General features: G+C 40.1%; 1 protein-coding gene across 8 annotated transcripts in view; it reads left to right on the plus strand.

Moving 5' to 3' along the window:
- The window catches only part of APBB2 (amyloid beta precursor protein binding family B member 2), a 381,984-nt gene that overhangs the window by 116,893 nt on the left and 241,874 nt on the right, over positions 1 to 23,217 (plus strand). The gene's annotated exons all lie outside the window — the stretch shown is intronic.

A 23,217-nucleotide genomic window follows, 5' to 3' on the forward strand; every position in this document is an offset into this window, starting at 1 on the left:
ATTTGCATTTTCTTTCATTATCTACTCAAAGTCATGCCTACTGCACCTCTAAACATTTCATTAAATCCAATGATACAGCAAACACTCCCAAAATAAACTTAGATTGTATTGCAGTTTCACTTAACAGTATATAAAATGCTGTGTGTCTTAATTGCCCAGAAGAGCTGGCACTGAAGTAAGTCTTGCCGGCTGAGCTAGAAGACAGGGAGGAAGGGGAGGAGCAGTTGGAGCTAGTGGTAGGAAAAGCATGTGCCAAGGTGCAGAGGAATGGAAGCTTCTGGCGTGTTCAGCGGGTGGCGAGAAGGCCACTGCGGCTGGGGCACGGGACACGGTGGAGAGCAGAGTTGGCTCTGGAATTGAAGAGGCTTGTTACCAGAGTGAGGAGGGTAACTCAGCTGGAGATTGAGGGATTCTAAGCAACATACAGCCATAAAAATTTTAAAGTAAAAGAAATTTCATAATTAGATGGGACTTTTCCAAAGATCACTTGGGTGGCAGTGTGGAATATACACTGAAAAAGAGAAGACTGGAGGCCCAGGGCTGCCATGTGAGGTCATGCAGATTGTTTACTGCACACGGGCATGTGTGAGCAGTGGGTGGTGGGCACTGATAACCATTCACCATGTTACTTACTAAACTGTGTGCTCTTGGGTCTGGGCCTGCTTAGAGAAGGCACCTTTTAAAATAATAAAATGCTCTACATGCTTATAAAATAATAGGAGAGAGTAGGCAAAGAAATAACTGTGTACCCTAAGGCCTAGGAGTCCGGAGGTGGACATGGTGGTCTGTTTACTAACTGTATGGCACTGGGCACATTCCCCATTCTCCAAGTCTATTCCCTCATCTGTAAAGGAGAGTCGATAATAGGATCTGGCAGGGCCCAGGACAGACCAGGTAAGAGGCATGGGTAAGAGAAAGAACTAGACCCAGAAGATGGAGAAATAGTAGGTCTGGGACCAGAAACCATTGCTAGCAGTTAACCCTGAGAGTGTGGTGGGACCTGTAGTGAGCATTGCATACGTTTTATTTTCCTTAATGCTTTATCAATTTTTTTTTAAGATTTCTTAAAAGATTTATTATTTATTTATTTATTTATTTATTTAGAGAGCAAATGGGGGAGGGGGAGAGAGAGGGGGAGAGAAAGAATCCCAAACAGGTCTGCACTGTAAGCCAGAGCCAGATGTGGGGCTCAGACCCACAGATGGTGAGACTCATGACCTGAGCTGAAATCAAGAGTTAGACACTTAACCAAATGAGCCACCCAGGCGCACTCCCCCCGCCCCAAATCACTTCTGAAAGGGAGATGTTATTGTCCTATTATTTAGAGATTTTGAAACTGAGTCTCAGGGAGGTTAAATAACATGTCTAATTTCACACAGCTAGTCTGTAGTGTAGTTAAGACTCAAATCCGGGTCTATGTGACTCTCATGTTTTTTTTTAATGTTTTTATTTTTGAGAAAGAGAGACAGCATGAGCAGGGGAGAGTCAGAGAGAGGGGGAGATACAGAATCTGAAGTAGGCTTCAGGCTCTGAGCTGTCAGCACAGAGCCCCATGTGAGGCTTGAACCCACGAACCGTGAGATCATGACCTGAGCCGAAGTCGGAGGCTTAACTGACTGAGCCACCCAGGCGCCCCTCATGTTTATGCTCTTAATGACTGTGCTATGCTTATCTTTTCTGTATGTTGAATTCCCTTAATGCCCTACCTGGGTCTCTCTGATAAAATGTTCTGATTTTATCCTTTATTGGTTTTAACTCGAATTGGGTCATAGTTATTTACATAATGTTTTGTTTCATACTAGATGGGAAGATTCTGAAGACTGGTATCCAGTCTCATTCATTTTTTGTCTTTGAGAACTCTTGGCTTAATAAAACATACATAAATAAGAGGAATAATCTCTTAAGGTTTTTCTGTCTCCTAAAATTCAGTAATTTTTTATTATATATGTAAAGCCTCAGATGCAGTTATGGTTAAGTAGAACTTAAAAAGGAGTCATTGGATTTTAATTTGCTATCTAGATTGATTGCTAAAGTTTCAGACAATTCCTAATTGCCATTTTTTCTCTGAGAAATAATTTTTGACTTGCCATCAAACATTGAGGCCAAGACAGGACCTTTCCAGGAGCCTAAATCTGTGGTTGCTGCTTCACTGCCGGCACAGCTATAACCACTCACATGTCTTCAATGATATTTATGAGCCCATAAAAAATGTTACACTGTCATTCATGCAGGTAAGGACCTCATTTTGCAAAACTCATGAAACCCTTGTGCTGATAGTCACTTTCTTTGGTCCTGGCCTGACTCAGATTTAGACGACAAATACAAGTGTTTTCCTAGTTTGGAGCAGATGATCAGAGGCTCTGGGTTCAGACTGCCTACATTTGCATCCTACTTTCTGGGTTTAATAAACTCTGTGGCCCTTGGCAAGCAAGCGTCCATAAACGAAGATGGCTAAGGAACAAGGCTGTGGTTCATGTGCCTGGTTCATTGGGAATTTAGCGGGAAAACAATTTACGTTCGGATGAGAGCCACTTTTGCTCAGATATTCTTTAAAGGCCCAAATTGAGAGCTTATGAGACAGAATTTGACATTTCAGTGTTAGAACCCATGTGTACCCCAGGATGGCCCTTTGCTGTTTTTAAACCAGAGTTCACGTTCTTGTAACTACTACATCTGCTTTTGTGAACTCCACGGAGGGATTTTGGGCTTTGCTTCTGCTCTGTATGCCCTAGGAAAGTAGGAAATGATGGCTTTTTTAAAAAGGGAAAATGTTGTTTGAGATCAGCATTGCCTCTGGGCTTTGAAAAACCCTGGAGTTTCTTTCATCTTCCAGGAGGGCAGCATAAGTGCGCTGGGAGAAAGGAAACCAAACCCCAGGGAAGTTTCATAGCTCATTTTTGCCACCGTTACTGGAAAGGAGGAAGGAAAGGTCTGTAAATAGCTCTCACGGCCTGCATGGGCTAGATGGTCCGGTGTGCTGGAAATGGAGCACTGGGGAGCTTCTTATTCCCGGGGGCCACTGTTTAGCCCGAAGGGAAGTGAAATAGCAGCAGAACGGGTCTCAAAACATTGCCGTGCACCAAAAACAATCGTGTGCCTGTCTGTCACCGAGTCGGTTCTCTTGCATGAATGCGAAGTTGCACAAAGACTTGTGATGTTATTCTCCTTTGAGGTTTTCTGTTTGAGATAGCTGGAAGGGCAAGCAAGTTGGATAAAAATACTCTTCAGACCCACTCTTGTTCTTGTGGTTTTTTGACTGCTTTGTTTTGCACTTTAAAGGGCAGAGGCGCCTGGGTGGCTCAGTCAGTTAAGCGTCCTACTTTGGCCCAGGTCATGATCTCACAGCTTGGAGGTTCAAGCCCCGCATCCGGCTCTCTCTCTGCTGACAGCTCAGAGCTTGGAGCCTGCTTCAGATTCTGTGTCTCCCTCTCTCTCTGCCCCTCTCCTGCTCATGCTTGATTTCTCTCTCTCTGTCTCTCAAAAATAAATAAACATTAAAAAAAAAAAAGTAAGGGCAAACTTTGCCTGTACATTCTTGATAAGGAAAAGCTTGACTTATCAGTAAATGCTGAATTTAAAAATCATTTCCTGCGTTACCTTCCCCTACCTTCTGACTCCTGCAAAAAAGCTTCAACCTGCTATATGCTGGTAAGCCCTTACTACTTGGATACTTTGGTAGGGAAAATAAAATCAGATTGTATGCCTTTCCCTTTTACTTGGGAACTAATTGTTGTTTTCCTGCATTTAAAAGCAGATGTTAAACTCTTCCTTTGATGTTCGACAGCAGACAGACTCCAGTTGTGCATTAGAGCTCTTGATGTGCATCTATTGTTTGAATGAAGATCAGCCTCGGCAAATTAGATTTTGATGGTTACATTCTGATCTGGAGCCACAGGACGGAATGGCAATGCATTCTTTCATTCAACACACATTTCTTGGGTTCCGGCTGGGCCCTTTAAGTAAATTGTTTTTCAAATCTCACAAATACCACAAAAACCTTGCAAACTGGATGGTGCTATCTCTATTTAATAGATAAGAAAAATAAGGTATATAGAATGATTAGTACTATGTTATACATCAGAAAAATAAGGCACAGAGAATGATTAGAAACCTTGCTCAGGGTTACATTGCTGTTAAGTGGCTGGGAATCTGATCTGGGGATTTGGGCTGATCTCAAAGCTGTTACTCCAATGGGGCTGCCATTTAAGGGGAGATAATCAGTGGAGCAAAAAATGGTAAGGAGTTGGAACCAGGAAAATAAGTAGTTAACCGTGAGCCCCTCATTTCTTCATCGACTCCCTAGATATTTGTTGAGTACCTGCTTTATGCTAGAAGCTCTATAAGTTGCTGGAAATTAACCGGTAAGCACGACGTAATCAATCTGTCACCAGTTTAATGGTAGAAATAGCGATGCAAGAGTGTCTTGGCTGGGGGAGCTGTGGTGAAGTTTTTTAAGATGTAGACATTTTGGGGGCGCCTGGGCGGCTCAGTCGGTTGAGCGTCCCGCTTCAGCTCAGGGCATGATCTCACGGTTCGTGGGTTCGAGCCCCGTGTCAGGCTCTGTGCTGACCGCTAGCTCAGAGCCTGGAGCCTGTCTTCGGATCTTGTGATTCCTTCTCTCTCTGACCCTCCCCTGCTCATGCTGTCTCTCTCTGTCTCTCAAAGATAAAAACATTTTTAAAATTTTTAAAAAAGATGTAGACATTTTGGCACCTAATGAAAATAGTTTATTACTCTTTTACATCAGTGCACATACTAAATTATCTGCAAATGAACAGGGAGGTGGCTTCACTAGACGACTTTGGAATTATATTCCTTGCTTGAGCTGCTTAGGGTATGCAGAAGCAGAGGTTGGAGTGAAACTGTATTGAGTTTTAAACAAAAATCTGAACAATTACCTGGCAAGGGCTATATTTAATTCGGCTTTGGATTCCTCGTTTTATGTAGGAGGTACTTAGCACAGTACCTCGTATGTAGGAAATACCCAGTAACTCTGGTTGATTGGCTCAGTGATAGAAGATAAAATAGGAAGGAGAGGGGACGGGAGTCTCGTAGGGAATGGGCATCAGTTAAGGTAATATCAAGGAGAAGTATGACGGCAATAAAATCAAGAAATAAGCAAGGAGAGTGCATGGCATGGGACGGACTTAATCCATTTGTACAAACTGTTTTATTAGGCAAGGTAGGAGGAGCTATGCTTAGGGAATCTGGAAATGCCACTGGGTTTGGGTGCTTGAGAAAGATGACTTTACATCTTATTTGGTGCTTCTGCCCTTTTCACACATAAATCCTCTATGCCCCCTTTCCTGCCATGATCTTGATTTCAGTTTTTAAGATTTTAGGTTTGTAAGTACGGTGTTTGGTTCATTAGTAAGTTGGGTGACCATATGTGTCAGTGTGCGGAGACAGCCCTGAATCTGCCTGATTCCTGTTACCATTTTGATAATGCCCCCTTTCACTGTCATGTGCCCTGGTTTGGAGGAGAAAATTAAATGGCTACCCAACTGAGGGAATTTGGTGACATTCTATGTCTTTAAACAGAAATCTTACAGCCTTGGGGGTGCCTGGGTGGCTGAGTCACTTGAGTGTCTGACTCTTGATCTTGGCTCAGGTTATGATCTTACAGTTAGTAAGTTCAGGTCCCACACTGGGCTCCGTGCTGACAGTGCAGAGCCTGCTTGGGATTGATTCTCTCTCTCTCTCTCTGTCTGCCCTTCTTCGGCTTAACTGCACTCTCACTCTCTAAATAAATAAACTTTAAAAAATTCTCTTAAAATAAAAGGAAATCTGACAGGCTTCAGACTACTTTGATGAATTCATCTAATGTAGATGTATTACCAGGAAAATTACATGTTAGATTAGTGTCTGATCTCTTATAATAAGTAGAAGAGCCGATGAGTGGTAACCGAAAAGAATCAGATGCTGAGCTAAATAACCTGATTTTGACAAAATGAACTTTAATTACGACTAATGGCTGGCATAGCCATATGAGAAAGGGCATTCAAAGGTTATCACCATGATGGGTCGTGTTTAGGGAATCTGGCCTCATTCGAGAAAATTTTGTCATCATCACTAGTTTTGATTTAGTGTTTCACTGTTTCCGCGCAGTGGTAATTTCATTCAGATGCATTTTCATTTGTTCTCTAAGTAGAAAGTAAAAGAAATCATTTCTTAGGACAGAGGATTTGATTTGTCAGGTTTAAAGAAATGGCTGGAGGGAAAATAGTGAAATTCATCTTTTTTCCCTAAATCTACTGTTAAATTGTGCCTTTTGTTGGAAATGATGTTAATATTTTAATCAAATGAGACATTTACATAGGGACTCCCAAGGCTTTAATGGAATGTATTTTGAGGTTTTTCTCTTGATAAATAGGATTAAATTGGCTTTATAGTTCATATATGGCTGTGAAGAAACAGACTAACATTCTGTTATAGAGCTATATGTAAAAGCTTTAGGTGCTCGGGTAATGCTTGACAATGATTGTGGGATGAGGGTTGGGTAGAGGATTAAAATCATGCTATGGCCAGCCTCTTTTCCATATTAATATTTTACAAGACAGTGGTGCATTTGCCTCCAAGTCCCATAGTTTCTTGTTCCCTGCAATGTTACCTTTTGTAGGAGAGTAACTTTCCAGAGTAGAGCAATTGTTTTTCTATAATTCTACAACTCAGTTGTTTTGGAATTAAGTTCTAACTCTGCCACTGGCTATCTGTGGGTGAACTGGCTATCAATGGTATGGCTGAGCCTCAACTTTCTAGCCTATAAAATGGGAATATTGATTATTGCTTAGGGTTTATTAATAGGATGTTTATTCATTCCTGAATCCGGGGCAAACTGTAAGCATATAACACAAAATTAGTTTTCTCCCAGACTGAGGAATCAATAGCAGATACTGAGGTTGGAGAGACAGGTATTATTGTTGGAAGGGTGAGACCCAATCTAGTTAACACCCAGCATCTGGCCAATCAGAATGGATGCTGACCGTAAACTTTCTGGATGGCTGTCATGGTGCTCAGCCATTGAATATCAGGTTGGTATGGAGAAGCTCATGTATAATCTGTGATGATTTGCAAGGAATCTCATTGTGTTTTCTAGTTATAAATTAAGGCCCCCTCTTCTGAGCTCCCCGATCAAGAAAGGATTCCATCTTTATTTGACTGGTAAGCCTCATGTTCATGCCTGGATTCCTGTCTTAAAGCTTCCTATTTTCTTTGAGGACCTTGCTAACCATTGCTACCAGCACTGTGGTAGCTCTTTGGCGACTCTGCATTCTCGTTTTCCACTCCATCCCTGGTCTGGTAATATGCCTTTAATTGCCTACCTATAGTAGACAAAGTTGAATTTATGATGTTTAAAAATTTTTATTTATTTTTATTTTTTATTTTAGATGTTTAATATTTATTTTTGAGAGAGAGAGAGAGACAGAGTGTGAGCGGGGGAGGGGTAGAGAGAGAGGGAGACAGAATCTGAAGCAGGCTCCAGACTCTGAGCTGTCAGCACAGAGCCTGATGTGGGGCTCTAACTCAAGAGCCATGAGATCATGACCTGAACCAAAGTCAGATGCTTAACAGACTGAGTTGCTGAGTTGATGACTTTTGCCAAAACCCAGAAAGTCCCATGAAATTGGCTACCGGGTACGTCAGGCCTAGATACAACCTTAGAAGCCTTCTACAAGGCTGTCTGTCTGTGGAGACCAGCGCTTTTTGTTCCCAGAAATGACTGTCAGCACATCTAATGTAGGGTCTGGGCGTCAAAGAGATTGAGGCCCTGGATGAGGGAGGGTTTCCATTTTCCTTCTGCCAAGTCTTTCCTTGCTCATTTTCATTTCTTATCTCAAGCTCTGCCTTTCCCCAGGCTAATTGACATTGGGAAGTCTCCCTTGCCGAGGGCAGACCTAACCTGTTTCCCTAAGGATGGGATGGTGACAGTCAGTATCATTTGGAAGCTTCCATATAATCCTAGGGGGCTTCTTTCCTGGAGTAGGGGAATTGGTTTACATATACGGATGTAGTTAAGAGTCATCAACAAATTGTTTTGTGATTATCTCACATATTTTTAGAATGTGAGACCTTGACATTGTTCAAAGGACAAGAGACAACAAGTATTGGTGAGGATGTGGAGAAAAGGGATCCTTGTGCACTATTGTTGGGAATGTAAATTATGTACGTTAACTTATAATGTAATAGTGGTGTATCCACTGTGGAAAACAGTATGGAGGTTCCTTAAAAAACTAAAAATAGCCCTACCATATGATTAAGGAGGTCCACTGATGGGTATATAAAGAAAATGAAATCATTATCTAGAAGAGACATCTGCACCCCCATGTTCCTTGATTGTATGATTTACAATAGCCAAGACGTAGAAGCAGCCTAAGTGTCCATCAGTGGCTGAATGGATAAAGAAACCATGGTGTGCACACGATGGAATATTATTCAGCCATAAAAAGAAGGAAATTCTGTCATTTACAATAATGGGCCTTGACGACCAAGTAAGTCAGGCAGAGAAAGACAAATACCATATGATATTACACACACACACACACACACACACACACACACACACACACCCCTCCAAACTTTAGAAACAGAGATATGTTGGTTGCCTGAGGTTGCCGTCGGTTAGGGAGCGTGGGGGAAATGGGTGAAGGTGATCAAAAGGTACCAACTTTCAATTACAAGATAAATAAGTTCTGGGGGTATAATGTACAGTTTGGTGACTATATGTAACAATACTTGTATGTTTGAAAATTGTTAAGATAATAGGTCTTAAAAGTTCTCATCACAAGGAAAAACTTTGTAACCGTGTGGTGGCTAGATGGATGGATGGTTGCTGTGGTGACCACTTTGTGATACATGCATATATGAAACCACCACGTTGTGTACCTTAGACTAATACAATGCCGTATGTCAATTCTGTCTCAGTAAAACTGGGAAACAGTTGTTTTGCATAGAAACCTTTTAGGCCAGAAGCTCAGGAGTTTCATTAGAGAAGATGGAGAAACACTGGCAATCTAGTTTTGCCACCTGCTAGGTATTATGTGACCTTGAGGCACAAGGCAGCTCTTCCTGGGGCACTCGTTTCCTTATCTGTAAAATGGTTTTCATATGTGATATGATTTTTAACTGTCAACCTGAAGTTCTATGAATCTATAATAGCTCCTAAAAGTACACAGTACAATATTTGAATGGATTCAGCCTGCCCGTACCTGATGGTAGTGGTTACCATTCTTACCATCACTCTGGTTTGTGACTGTGGCTGTTTTGTGGAGACCCAGGCATCCATTGCTAGAGAGGGCTGTTCCTCCCATCATTTGATATCACACTATCCTGGTGGTGTGCTTTTCAAGCGCACTGACAGATTCTTTCTGGTAGGACAGACTCACCAAGCCTCCTCTGTGATCGCATCATGCAAAAAGTCATGAATTTGGCCCACTGTCAGCCTGAACATTGGCGATGATACCACTCTATTTTTTTTTCATTTTAAAGCAAGTACTTTGTTTTTTTTTCAAATATTTATTTAAGTTCCAGTTAACATACAGTGTAATATTAGTTTCAGGTGTAGAATTTAGTGATTCATCACTTAGATACAACACCCAGTGCTCATCACAAGAAGTGCCCTCCTTAATGTTCATTACCTAGTTAACCCGTCCCCCCATCTTCCCTCTAGTAACCCGTTGCCACTCTATTTTAATACAAAATTATTTTGACATTTATTTATTATTGAGAGCTGGAGAGAGACAGAACATGAGCAGGGGAGGGGCGGAGAGAAAGGGAAACACAGAATCCGAAGCAAGCTCTAGCCTCTGAGCTGTCAGCAGAGAGCCTGATGCAGGGCTGGAACTCATGAACCACGAGATCATGACCTGAGCTGAAGTTGGTTGCTTAACTGACTGAGCCACCCAGGTGCCCCAATTCCACTCTATTTTGAATGTTGGATCCTCTGTGTATCCTAATGGTAGTTTCCAGTGTGTGATGTTCAAAATATTACTTCATAGTTTAATTATGTGTTTTGTCGGTTACTTGTAGTGATTTACTTTAAAGTTTATTGTAAGAGAATATGTACAGACTTTTCTATTTCTGCAAAAATGTCATTAGGGTTTTGATATGAATTGCATTGAATCTGTATCACTTTGGGTAGTATTGATATCTTGACAGTTTTAAATCTTCCAGTCTATGAACACAGATGTCTATTTATTGGACTCTAGTTTAATTTCTTTCAGAACTACATTTTATAGTTCTCAGTGTTTACATCTTTTGCCTTGGTTAAGTTTATCCTGAGTATTTTTTTTTAATTTTTTAATGTTTTTCTATTTATTTTTGAGAGACAGAGAGAGTGCAAGCAGGGAAGGATCAAAGAGAGAGAGAGAGCAAGCGAGCGAGCGAGAGATAGAGAATCTGAAGTAGGCTCCAGGCTCTGAGCTAGTTGTCAGCACAGAGCCCAATGTTGGGCTCGAACCCATGAACCATGAGATCATGACCTGAGCTGAAGCCGGATGCTCAACCGACTGAGCCACCCAGGCACCCATATCCTAAGTATTTTATTCCCTTTGATGCTATTATAAATAGAATCGTTGTCTTAATTTCCATTTTGGATTGCTCACTGTTAGTGTATGGAAACACAAATGATGTTTGTGTGTTGATTTTCCACCTTGCAACTTTGCTGAATTCACATTAGTTTGAACTGTTTTTTGTAGAATCTTTAGGGTATTCTACATCCAGGATGGGTTTTCATGTCATCTGTGAGTAGAGATTTTTCTTTATTCCTTTGCAATTTGGATGCTTTTTATTTCTTTTTATTGCCTTATTGCTCTGGTCAGGACTGCAGTACTATGTTGAACAGAAGTGGCAAAAGTGGGCATCCTTGTGATCTTAAAGGAAAAATCTTTCAGCCATCCACCATTAAGACGTTATTTATTTGTGTTGGATTTTGATTTTCCTCTGTTGTAGGCATTCATGTTTGTCATTTTTAACAGTTCCATAATCTATTGAGTTGTTGACCATAATAGAAAAGCACTTTACCTAATTATTGAAAATTCAGAATGTTATTTTTCCTATAAAGAATAATGCTTCAGTGAATACTTCTAACATACTTTTTGATTATTAATTTTTCACCATCTTCGTAATGAAACGTAACTTTGTAGAAGCCTCCTGAACTATTTTGTGGTCAAGAATCAATCTTTTTATTTATTTATTTATTTTTATTATTTTTAAAATTTATTTTTGAGAGAGAGAGAGAGACAGCATGAGCAGGGGAGGGTCAGAGAAAGAGGGAAACACAGAATCTGAAGACAGGCTCCAGGCTCTGAGCTGTCAGCACGAGCCCAATGTGGGACTCGAACCCACAAACCGTGAGATCATGACCTGAGCCGAAGCCGGACGCTTAACCTACTGAGCCACCCAGGCACCCCAAGAATCAATCTTTAGTTCAACTTCTGCTCAAGTCATGATCTCACGGTTTGTGGGTTCGAGCCCTGCATTGGGCTCTATGCTGATAGCTAAGAGCCTGGAGCCTGCTTCGAATTCTGTCTGTCTTTCTGTCTGTCTGTCTGTCTCTCTCTCTCTCTGTCTCTCTCTCTCTCTCTCTCTCTCTCCTCTCTCTGCTTCTCTCCTGCTCATGCTCTGACTCTCAAAAATAAATAAACGTTAAAAAAAATCTTTGTATTCAAATAAATTATTAAATAAGAGCTACTCTTGTAACATCATTCATTCATTCATTTATCATCAACAATATAATGGATTATCTTGTGTTCAGTAGGTACCAAGAACTGAGTATTAAAAGTTCAGCATACTTCTCTGACCTGTAGTATCTCAGTCTAGTGGGAGACTCAGACTAGTCAAAAATAAATACTGCAGTATGATGAGTGATGTTGGCAAGATGTGATAAGTTACCTTAGTTGCATGAAATTGGCTTTGACAGCATTGTTGATTGGCATCCTTTATGATATAAGAAGTGTGGACATATTCATGTCGCATAAAATTTTAAAAAATAATGTGTATAATAGACTTAATAATCTGACAGAATATGGGCCCATCTGACTTATCCAACTTCTTTTTCTTAAAATCTAGATCTTCCCAGGAGGTCTCTGGTCCAGTGTCTGTTCATAGTTCCATGCATCCCGTTGCTTGATTATGCTTCTTAGCTCCTGGTTCCAGTGAGTGTGTCACATGCCTCACTTCCATCCTGCACCTGTTATAAACCTCTGTGTTTATAGTGAGTGTTGAGAGAATGGTGCTTCATTTGACATGCTTTCAGTTACTTTTTTCCACCATTTTATACTTGCCTTAGAACTTCATTAGCCATCAGTTTACATTCTGTGATATTGGTGAAATCAGTGCTATTTTAATGACATCTTGTCATTTATTTAGCAAAAACAAATTCAGATTAAGAAGATATTTGTGAGGTTGTATAGTCCAATGGAGATTCTTAGAGTAAAAATATAAACATATAGTGGATGGAACTAGAAACCTACACAAAACAAAATAAAACCCTTCTGTGTAAATTTCTGGATAATCTGTTAAGCCATTTCAGAAGGAGGAATAACAGAGAGATGCTTCTGTAACCTAAATATTAAGTCTGGCTTTGGATACAGTGAGTCTGTTTTGGAAATAGCCATTTACGGCTCTACCGTTTTGAGTTTCATTAGTTAGCTATGAATTTGCCTCCTTTACACTTGTGCGTAAAAAAACTGGCCCTTATTTTAAAATTTCTCAAAAAGTAGTCTTGGAAACAGCTTTTGAGACTGATTTCTTGGGAAATCTTAGGACTGATTTCTTTTCTCTTTTCATTTCTGAAACCTAAACAGCAAACTGTGCCTTGTTCTTTACGGCATGGTGGTGATTAGATTGCATATTTACTTTGATCACACACACACATTGCTGTGTGGAATCACGTCCATTGCGATCCCCAGATGAAACAAGGCCGGGGGACTGGATCTGGGATTAGCTGAGATAAATTTATCTCAGCTTTTCAAACCTCTGTGTGAGCGCAGTATAATTCACTTGGACAACTGTGGAATGAAACTTGTTTTAGAGGCCATTGGATATTTCATGGGAACTGACTGCACAGAGGAATATATGGAAAAGATGTTTGGCAGGTGATAGAATTTGAGGTGGCATTCACATCACCAACTGAAATACAATTAGTTTCTTCCAAGGTGATTTATAGCCCGACTTCTGTGACTGAGGATTTGGTCCCTTGGCAAGTCTTTATGAGATAACACCACAGGCAGGGAAATTATATGCACACCTCAGGCGTTGCATTTATTTGGTCAGCCTTCTTTGCAGGGTGTGTATAATCTTGTTCTGTACAACTAACAAAAACCGTAGTTGTACTGTCATGACTTTAACTGTAGCTCTACTTGATCATGAAAGACTCCCTCAGTTTTTAGAAACAATAGCTATTCATAGAGAGATGCTCTCTTTCTTCACACCCCCATTTCTAGTAACGTCATTACTGCATTGGACTCTTTATGAAGCCCTTTTGGTCACATCAACAGTTTGCTCTAAGCTATCTATCTTAACTTCCAGCTTCGTCTGCAGAATTTGTGTGATTAGCCCGAGACGTATGCAGATAAATTGCCTCGGGTTCAGCTCTCTCCGACTTGGAACTAAACATGCTGTGTACGCTGAGCTGATAAATGCAGCTTCTCAGCGACATTGATGTTTCTACAGTGGAATATAAACCTTCGTTCGGCTGCATTTCCATATTCACGTGCAGTGATGGGCCGCTGCCTCGAAGACGGTTTCATCTCTCAGAAAACTCTGTTTTAAGCAGAAAGACAAAGAAACTTGTTCTTCCTCACCCACTGCTCTTCTGCCCACTCACAACAATAAGAATCGTGAGTGTGAGTCTTCTGCCAGATGTAAATAGTGGCAACTCCCAATTCACAAACTGATTACAAAGTCACCTAGTAGTTTTGAACTAGGTGTGTTTTCTAATGAGAGAAAACAGTTCAAAGAATTGATGAGCCCATTGAAACTTCTTTGACCCGTAACGTTCCAGCAGCTTAATTGTATTTATATGTTAAGACCTCACCTCCCCCCATGTTTCCCTGTGGAAAAATATCCTTGGTTCTGCTTCGGTATCATATGGAGCATAAACATGTCATTCTTAATTTCAGCAGACAGCTAACTATGTCTTCCTGTGTATTCCGGGAGAGCATATCAGGCAGGGTTCTTGGCAATGGACACTGGGTGAATGATTTCACCAGAGAAGGAATTTATTGAGAAGATATTGGGTAGTTTCTGGAACTGCTGGAAGTTGGAAAAAAGGCAGGAACAAATAGAGACTATGCAGTCAGATTCATAGCGGAGGTCATATGATATGATTAGTTCTATGCAGGGTGGATGGACCCTGTTGCTGATCACAGGATCATGCTGGTTCACCCTGACCACAGCAGTGGGACCGGACACTTGCTACCAACTGTGTCACCCAGCCTTTGCTACCTCAGGCACTGTATATTGTTGCCGGTGCCCTTACCTGTGGTAATGTCCTTCTGTGCCTGCCTTTGTGTCCCCAGCTTTAGATCCAGGGTTGGCTAAGCCTAAGTCGTGTGCCCATGCCTTAGCTGTAAGGGAGTCTGGGAAGGTGAGTGTCCAGCTGTTTTGTCTTTAGGTTGAAAGGTGTTGGTCTCATCAATACTCACAGGATGAGGAATTCCACAAATACAGGAAGGAGGTTCAGATACTGGATATTCTCTGTTCTTTACCCTTCAATAAGGACAAACCTTCACTGTAAGAAGCCACAGTAGGGACACAGGTAGAAGGGGAATGGTGAACACATGTGTCCACTGCAGCTGCAGTTATGAACTTGGTGAAAACAAAGATGGCTGTGCACTGGTGTCCAGGGACCCTTTCATCATGTGCTAAATGAAGCCAGAGGCATGACTTAGGATTTAGGCATATTTGACCTCCCTGTGCATTTCTTGCTACTTAAAGATAAAATGCATTAAATTGAATTTTAACAATTAGATTGACTAGGAGGTACAGATTTAGGTTTATCAGTTTCCTAATTTATATGTAGAATGAAATTTCACATCAGTTTGTCTTATATGATTGGCTGGTTTATATATTTATTGATCAGTTTCTGCCATTTTTAAATTTTATTTTTTATTTACAGTTATATTGTGTGTAATTACAAATATATTGTATGTATATAATATGGCTTATAAATTCCGTCCTGCTTATTTGCATTGTCATTTTCTACTTCTGAGAGGCAATTACTTTTCGTTCAGTTAGCTCTTTTTCTTTTTTTTTAAAATTTTTTAATAATGTTTATTTATTTTTGAGAAAGAGAGAGGCAGAATGCAAGCAGGGGAAGGGCAGAGAGAGAGACACACAGAATTTGTAGCAGGCACCTGGCTCAACTGTCAGCACGGAGCCCAATGTGGGGCTTGAACTCACAAAGCACAAGATCATGACGTGAGCCAAAGTCAGATGCTTAACTGACTGAGCCACCCAGGCACCTCTGCTCTTTTCTTAGATTTACTTTCATATAGTTAGTTAATATGTTTATATTAATATTTTTTTTAATTTTGCACTTTAAACATTGAATTCCTATGAAGGAAGTTAAGGAGTGTTTTTACTGTAAATATTTTTCACAGCTAAACTATTCAGTGTACTATGATTTTATATTCTTGTGCAGCATACTAAAGTTCCTGTTTTTGATTCACTTATTCATCCCCAAATCCTCATATAAGATCAAACACAACAGCTTTTGTCTCTCGGTTCTTATACGTGCACATATGTGTGTGTGACATTTTTTTCCAGAACCTTCTGCATGTGCTCCATTCTGGACTGTTTACTCTGGAGACCTTAAGCACAGCAGTTGGCCTGGAATTTTCCTTTACTATCATGTTGGGAATTCTCAATTGACCTAGATGGGTGATACCTCTCTTGCTTTTGTATGTCTTTGGGGGAGGCACATTGCTCAGTTGCTTCTTGAGAAAGAGTGTGTATGATGTACTTTTTTTTTATTTTGAGATCTGGCATGTGTGGAAATATCATTTAGTCTCTCCTCACACACGGTTGATATAGAATTTAAAGTTGGAAATTATTTTCCCTGAGAGTTTTGGAGGCCTCATTCCATTTTGTCTGCTTCCAGTTTTATTACTGAATTGTTGGATGCTTTTCTGATTCTGGTTATTTTATATGTGACTTTTTTGAAGGGAGGGAGGAAGCTTTTGTTAGAGTCTTTTCTTTCCATCTTTCTGAGAAGCCGTCATACTGTGCTTTGCTTTTGTAACTTTTTTCATTTATTGTGAAGATTTTGTGGCGGGGGGTGGAAGATAATTTTCTTCCCAGTGTTTTTTGTGTTCTCTCTTTTCTGGAACTCTTACTTATCAAATGCTGGGACTTTTGTATTTTTCTTTCAGTTTAATGTTAAAAAATTTTTTGACCTATTTTTATGTATTTTTCTTCTTCTCTTGGGGGAACATATACCTTTATTATTTTCTAACCATTCTATGGATTTTTTAAATATCTATGATCATAATATTAATTTTTAAGAATTGTTTCCTGTTCTCTCAATATTTCTGTTTTTATAGCATCCTATTCTTTTTTGCTTTGTTGATACAGTATCTTTTATCCCTTGGAGTTAATAATGTATATATAAAGTTTGCAAAGTTTCTAGGACTGACTCTGTTTTCTTTTAAAGTTTCTATTTGTCATGTCTGATTCTTCATCACTGTCCATTCAGTATATGTGGAGACGCTGAAAACTGATTGGAAGCTCTGTGCATGAGCAAGTTGACAAGCTCGCTCTCTCTCGTCACCTGGCGGCCTTACTATTGAATGACTTTTTTCTTTGCAAAAGACCCTTTTCTGTAGTTTTAGTAACAGTAGATCTCTTTTCTTGGGCTGGTTCATTTCTCCAGAAGAGTCTTCTAATTTCTATGTGGCCAGTGCTGTAGGAACCCAGCAAGGGAAGGGGCTGTGGATCTCTGCATTCAGAGTGTCTACTGTGACTCAGTCCTCTCTTTCAGTGTGATGCCTGTACTGGGTCACTCTTCCTAGTGTCCCTGAGTCTAGACCTTCTCGGCTTTAACCTTTGGAAAGAGCAAACCTGGGATGGAGGGAGAGATAGTCAACAGGCTTCATGGGAGACGAAGGATCTGGAAGTCTGCTCCTTAAAACGTCTTGCAAGCAGTCCTCTGGTTTTCAGTGGCATCTCCACACTGCCCTCCCCATCCAGCTTGGACTTTGATGTGACTGTCCCTGAATTTGCACTTTCCTAAGGTTCGATGCCCCGTATTGGCATACTTCTTCCTGACAGCTCTGTCTGTTGACATTTAAGCTTTGCCTGTCCTTGCGTTGCCAATTTACTTATCATTGGCCTCTCTGATTTCTATTTTCCAAATTTTTTCCCCATCAAGTTTCTTCTCTTCCATTCGTTTTCTTGTTGTGAGTGTACCGCTGCCTCTTGCTAAGTGTCAGCTAGTGGCGTTTTAGAGGGAAGAGTTGAGCACAGGATTGTAATCTACCACATTCAACTGAAAACACCTACTAGTGAACTTTTGAGATTTCGCCTTTCAATTTGGATTCGTGGTTGTCTGGCCCATTAAAGAAAAGTTTATTTGGTTATTCTAGGATGGATTCCATTTATTATACTTTTAAGTTTCACCCCAAAATGGTTACTCTCCTTTTCAAAATGAACCAGGTATCACCCTTTCTTGACTTGAGTACATAAAAGGAAAAAGGGTTAGTTATCTCTAAAGTGTAAATTCTGTGACCTCAAACCCAGTCACAAGAATAAATACAATTTCAACATTACAAAGAAATGACTTCCACCTTCTATGCTTTTCCAGGGCCTTAATCTCACTTGGTTCAGTCTTTCCTAGATTTCGTATGAGTTTGACTTGAGTTGTGTCCAAGGTGGAAAAATATTCTTTTCTATGTGGTCTCACTTGTGTTATGCAGGACACTGTGTATTTATGAGTTACCTCTATAGATTGTATAGAACAACATCAGACCATGACATCTTCTCCATTTCTAGGATAAATCACTCCCTCTTGTAAAATGTGGAAGGGTTTTTAATGTGCCAAAGCTTACATTCTTGATCATATTAACGCCACAGCAGAATCAGGACCATATATAATCTCTCTTTCAACTTTTTCTTTAAATAGTACTTCCATTTTAACAGTAGCAGGTGATTTCTAACAATGTTTAGTGTGTTATTAAGGTATAGCAAAGATTATTGTAAAATTATAATGGGTCTAGTCAGTCATTGTAAAGCACAGAGGAAGCTAATTCAAATTTTAAAGGTTTTGTGTCCTGCATGATTTGAATGAATCTAGAGGAATCTGATCTGATTCTTTATCTAGAGTTTACAGGATCTTTTTTCAAAAAACAAAATAATGTTTACCTTCACATGATAGAATTAATATTTTTCTGTTTCAAGTACCCCATGTTCTTTGTTGACATATCAAGACTGAGAGTTTATAGAGGTTCAGAGAGGAAACATTCTGTTAGAAGGTTCTCGTTTTCATCACGATGGGTAAAGAGCGCTCGGCATCTGTTTCGCACCAAAGCTTACTAGACATGTCCCTGCCTTTGAGCAACAAGCAGGAAATGCTTCTGTCCTTAAAAACCAAAAATAGATGCTCTTTCTCATTATCATAACTCAAAAGATCATCTTTTTTAATGAGATGGGCACATCCTTTGTGGTTTTCACAGATCTAAGAATCAGATTATTTAATTCAGAGCTTGGAGAAAAATAGCTCTGATAAGATAGGTAGTGGAAATTTTACTGAAAGCTGAAACAAGGATTTTGTTCTTTCCACATTTTCCCCTCTTCTTTCTTTTATTTTTCATTTATTATTTTTGACGATTTCTAAAGGGTTTCACCGGTCTTATTTTAAGATGTCAGTACATTTACACAATTCTTGCTATATATTAACTTCAAAAGACCATCACCGTGGAGAAAAAAAAAATCATTTGCAAGAAGAATTGGATGTGTTAGGAGTTAGGTATACTGTATATAGTCTGACTTGCTTTAGACAATTCTGCAAGATATGTGTATTAATGTGTTGGCATTTGGAAAGATAAAAATTGCTTCTTTGCTGATTTTACAAAGTTTTGCCTGTGTTTTGGAAAGTGGGACAAATTACTAGAAGTAATTTGAGGGTGATAATGTATTTGAAAAGTGCCTCATAAACTTCTAAATAACATAAAGGTGTTAGTTAGTTGCTGTAAGCCTCAACTTAAAGAGAGAAAAAAGATCCAAAAACATCCAAAAAAAGAAAAAAATGGGAAAAAGAGAAAAGAACTAATTTGGATGAGAAAAAGTTCAGAAAGAAACATATTGAGAATATCATAGTGGGGGAGGGGGTTACGTTCTAGTTTTTTTTTTTTTTTTAATCTGAAAATGCAGGGGATTCAGGCATATACTTCTTATTTAAGCAGTTAAGTTTAAAACATTTCACAAACCAAAAGTTTTGCTGAAAATAGTTTGGGGAAGGAATCTTATGAGTCGGTGAGAATTGGGTGGAAACCACGAGGCAGCTGACTTTCTCAGCTCTAAATAAAGATCCGTGTGTCACAGGGGCTTTGTGCGGTGCTTCCACTTAATTAAGGTTTAATTTACATTTGTTGATATCATCTGAGCTGTGCATTTTGTTCTTACTCACACCTTTACAAGGTAGGTATCATTAACCCATTTTACAGATGAGGCACAGAAGGGTAATCGACTTGCCCCCAACCACTTAATTCTCCAGGGGCAAAGCCCTCATTCATCCAACCTGGAGTTTATTCCCACATCCCCACCGATGCTTCACCTCAGAACAATAATAAATACCCTGTGGTTTATTGGATCTCTCTTGAAGAAGTCCTTGTTAAATAACTGGTCAATTTACAGATATCACCCCCAGAGCATGTTTTAGGCCTGGCTGTGTTTGGACTAACTGACTTCAAATGAGCCCTACTATTTGCATTATGTAAGAACCTAGGAATAAACAAAGAAGACGTCTCAGCTGCCCAAGTACGGGTTCAGAGGCTGTGCACTGTGCCCTGCACACCTTATCTGGAGTTTGGCATTTTAAGTTTCATTCTCTTCTAAATTTTATTTGGTTTCCAAAATCATAGCTGACCGGAGAAAGAGAAAGTTTCCTACTCTGACCTCAATGAGACTCGCCTCTTAAGGGCAAGGAGATAATCAAACTATGAAAGGCAGACATAGTGTCTCCCAGAGCGAGCAGTCAGTGGCCTTTGAGTAGAAGAGCAGGCGGCCCCTGTGCCTCCGAAGCTTATCCCGGCGCTGGCCTTTATAGGCAGGTCTGTTCCCGGCACCAGCCGCGCACACAAAGCCAGTCTTCTGCCCTGTTCTATTCCACCGACTCATCTTCCACTAGGATCCTGACTCTGCTTGGCTCTAGACCTGGATCTGGAACTTGGATTTCACCTTGAGTTCCCCAGGGTGTTCTTATACCTGTGCTTTCCTCGCTGTTTGAACCTCAGCAGTCTCTTACTTTTGATTCTCAGAGTGTCCTGTTGGCCTTGGGAGGAACGCCGTCGCTGCCAGCTTAGGTCACGGGGTGGGAACTCACCCACCCTCTGCCTCGTATCCCCTGAGCCAGCTCCTTCCTTCAGCGTTTTCGTGTTCCGACGGAGCGAGATAATTGGTAGTCATATTGTCACCAAAGATTAATTATATTCTGGATGTCAGAGAAGGCATTACATTTTAGAACAGAAAGTTAATCCAGTACAGTTGAAATTAAACCATTTTAGTACTTAGATGGGTAGTCAGTCCTTCAACTGTTACAAAAATCTTGATCATTCTCAGTATCTTCTTACTCCATGTGGTTTCTAAAAAGGAGAAATGATATGGTATTATAACAGCATAGTGAGGCAGAGAATTATAATGGGTTGCAGAATATATTATTTTTGAGGAGCATAACCAATTTTTTTTAGTAGCTTGCTCCAGCATTCATATCAAAAAATGGTTCATTAAACAGAGCCTTTTTTTTTTAAAACATTTTGTTTACAAATTTGTCTTTTAGGTCAACAGCAGCAAATACCTAAGTAGAGATATTACAATATCATAAAATAGTTAAAAAGGGAGACAGTGGAGCAAGTGGTTGTTGACATGAAATGTTTATTTTGGAGAGAATTCTTGGCATTTTTGCCTCACATCAGCATAATAAGGGTTTTTAGGAGAGGAGGGAAGCATTAATGTATTTGTTGAGGATTAATGGCCTTGTAGAGCATTTGTGTTAGTGAATATATTATGGATAGTATCATAAATATAGTAATTAAAAAGTTGCACAGTAAACATTTTGTGGACTGGCATAAATAGCCCTCTCCTCCCCTCGATGGCCTGCAGTCAAGTGAATACTGCACTGTTCCTCTTGGTTTCTTAGTATTCTTAATCAAAAATAAGAAAAAGGACGGTGGTCTCAAAGATTTGTTAACCTTCTTGGGATATTGCTGATCAGCTGGGTAGAAACAGATTTGCTGTTTTCAGGACTGAGTTATTTTTTTACAGTCAGAAAAATGTCCCATAATACCTACAAAAAAAAGCAAACAAACAATACAAAAAATAGCAACAGCCCACACTTCCTCACTTTTGGAAATTTTATCATTAAAGTTATTTCCAGACTGTACGGCCGTGTGCTGCCGTGTAATGTGTAAAATGTGTTCAGTAGGATCCGTGATAGCACAGAACTTATGTGTTGTAAAAGAAGTGAAGTGATGAATACTATAAATATATATTAGGGCAAACACATAGACCTGTAATGAGTGAATTTTCTGGGTTTTTCAAGGAAGCCAGGCTTGATTATCTCATTACTATCTGTTGCCCCAGTAGGTTGAACCTGAGTAGGCTGCTGTGTGAATGAGCTTCTGGGAGGAGAGGTGCCACGCTGTTAGAGTAATGAAGTCCTGGCCTTCACGCCAGGCACGACAAAGAAGGCAGACAGATGTAAAGTGGGCAATTTCTGTTCCTTTGTATGCTCAAAATGTTTGCACCTACCTATTTTCCCATTTGTGAGGCATCCTGTTTTTTCATACTTTCATTATTCCTGAATTCTCTTACTTAACGCGCAATATGTATTTATGAGTTCATAAAGATTTTCTTCCGTGAGGAGGAGAGTAAACGCAGTTGAGTCTGATTTGCAGCTTGGCTTCGAGTCAATTAGGTTGAGGAAAGAAAGAAAAGACTATTTATTTCTCTTCTCACCATTTAATTGGCCTCCTTACCTGTTAGTTGTGAGAGGTCTTCACTTACATATTGGCTTGTCGATTTATTCCATGTTTGTTGACTGCTTGCTATGTGTCCTATGCCCTGGGGATGCAGAGGGATGGCCCAGTTAGTAGGTAGGTTTCTGATGGCTTTGGAACCATGTTCATCCTGGCTGACTTAACCATGGTGACATGTTTATCTAGAATCCTGAAATTCGGCCATCTTCCAAAGAGGGCCTGGAGATGTTTATGGTAACAGAATAGACAAGCTCTGGAAGCCTCACTACTTCTGATATCACCAAGTCTGCCTGGAGAACATAACATCTACTCCTCAAGGTGTTTTCCGTTGCAGTAGACTTTCTAATGAACCTGTTTTGTATTTATTCGAGTGCTTTCCAAGAACTTTCCCCACTTGCAGATTTGCCAGAACCTGAGGCGGAAGGTGCAGGAGCCTAAGGGGGATGATGTTGCTGGTGTCTGAAGAGGCATTACATTAGGCAATCTCAGAGGCAGGAGCTGTGGCCAACTCTGCTCCTTCTCCTGTCTTTATTCTCAAATGTTGGACTCTTCATTTTCATTCACCTAGTCATGCTAGGAGGGGTCTTTAAATTGAAGCATCTTCTGAAGCCTTGTGAGACGGTGGATACTGCTCTCACTGAATGAAACTTACGTAAACCTTTGGAAAGGTTGGCACCCCAAGCCAAAGATAATTTTAAGAAGAGCATTCTTCCGGATGTTTTACTTCCCAGATACTTTTCATACTCCTAAGCTCTACTGTTGGTGTGCTCACCTCACAAATGCCCCTATCCACCCTGATATGTAGGTACTGGTGTATATGTTTATTTACCTTAAAACAAGGTTGGGCTGTTTCAATTTTGGAGGGCAGCATGAGTCAGGAACCAAGATTTTCAAGATCTAGCTTGTCAAACAATTTACACGTAAAGAGCCCTCCCGGCTATTTTATCTGTAGCATTATTGTCATATTGCCTACAACATCCCAATGTTCTTACCTACAACCTTGCTGTAACGAGATTTGTCTTTATTC

This window comes from Suricata suricatta, chromosome 1, assembly GCF_006229205.1.
Source record: "Suricata suricatta isolate VVHF042 chromosome 1, meerkat_22Aug2017_6uvM2_HiC, whole genome shotgun sequence".
NCBI classification, from domain to species: domain Eukaryota; kingdom Metazoa; phylum Chordata; class Mammalia; order Carnivora; family Herpestidae; genus Suricata; species Suricata suricatta.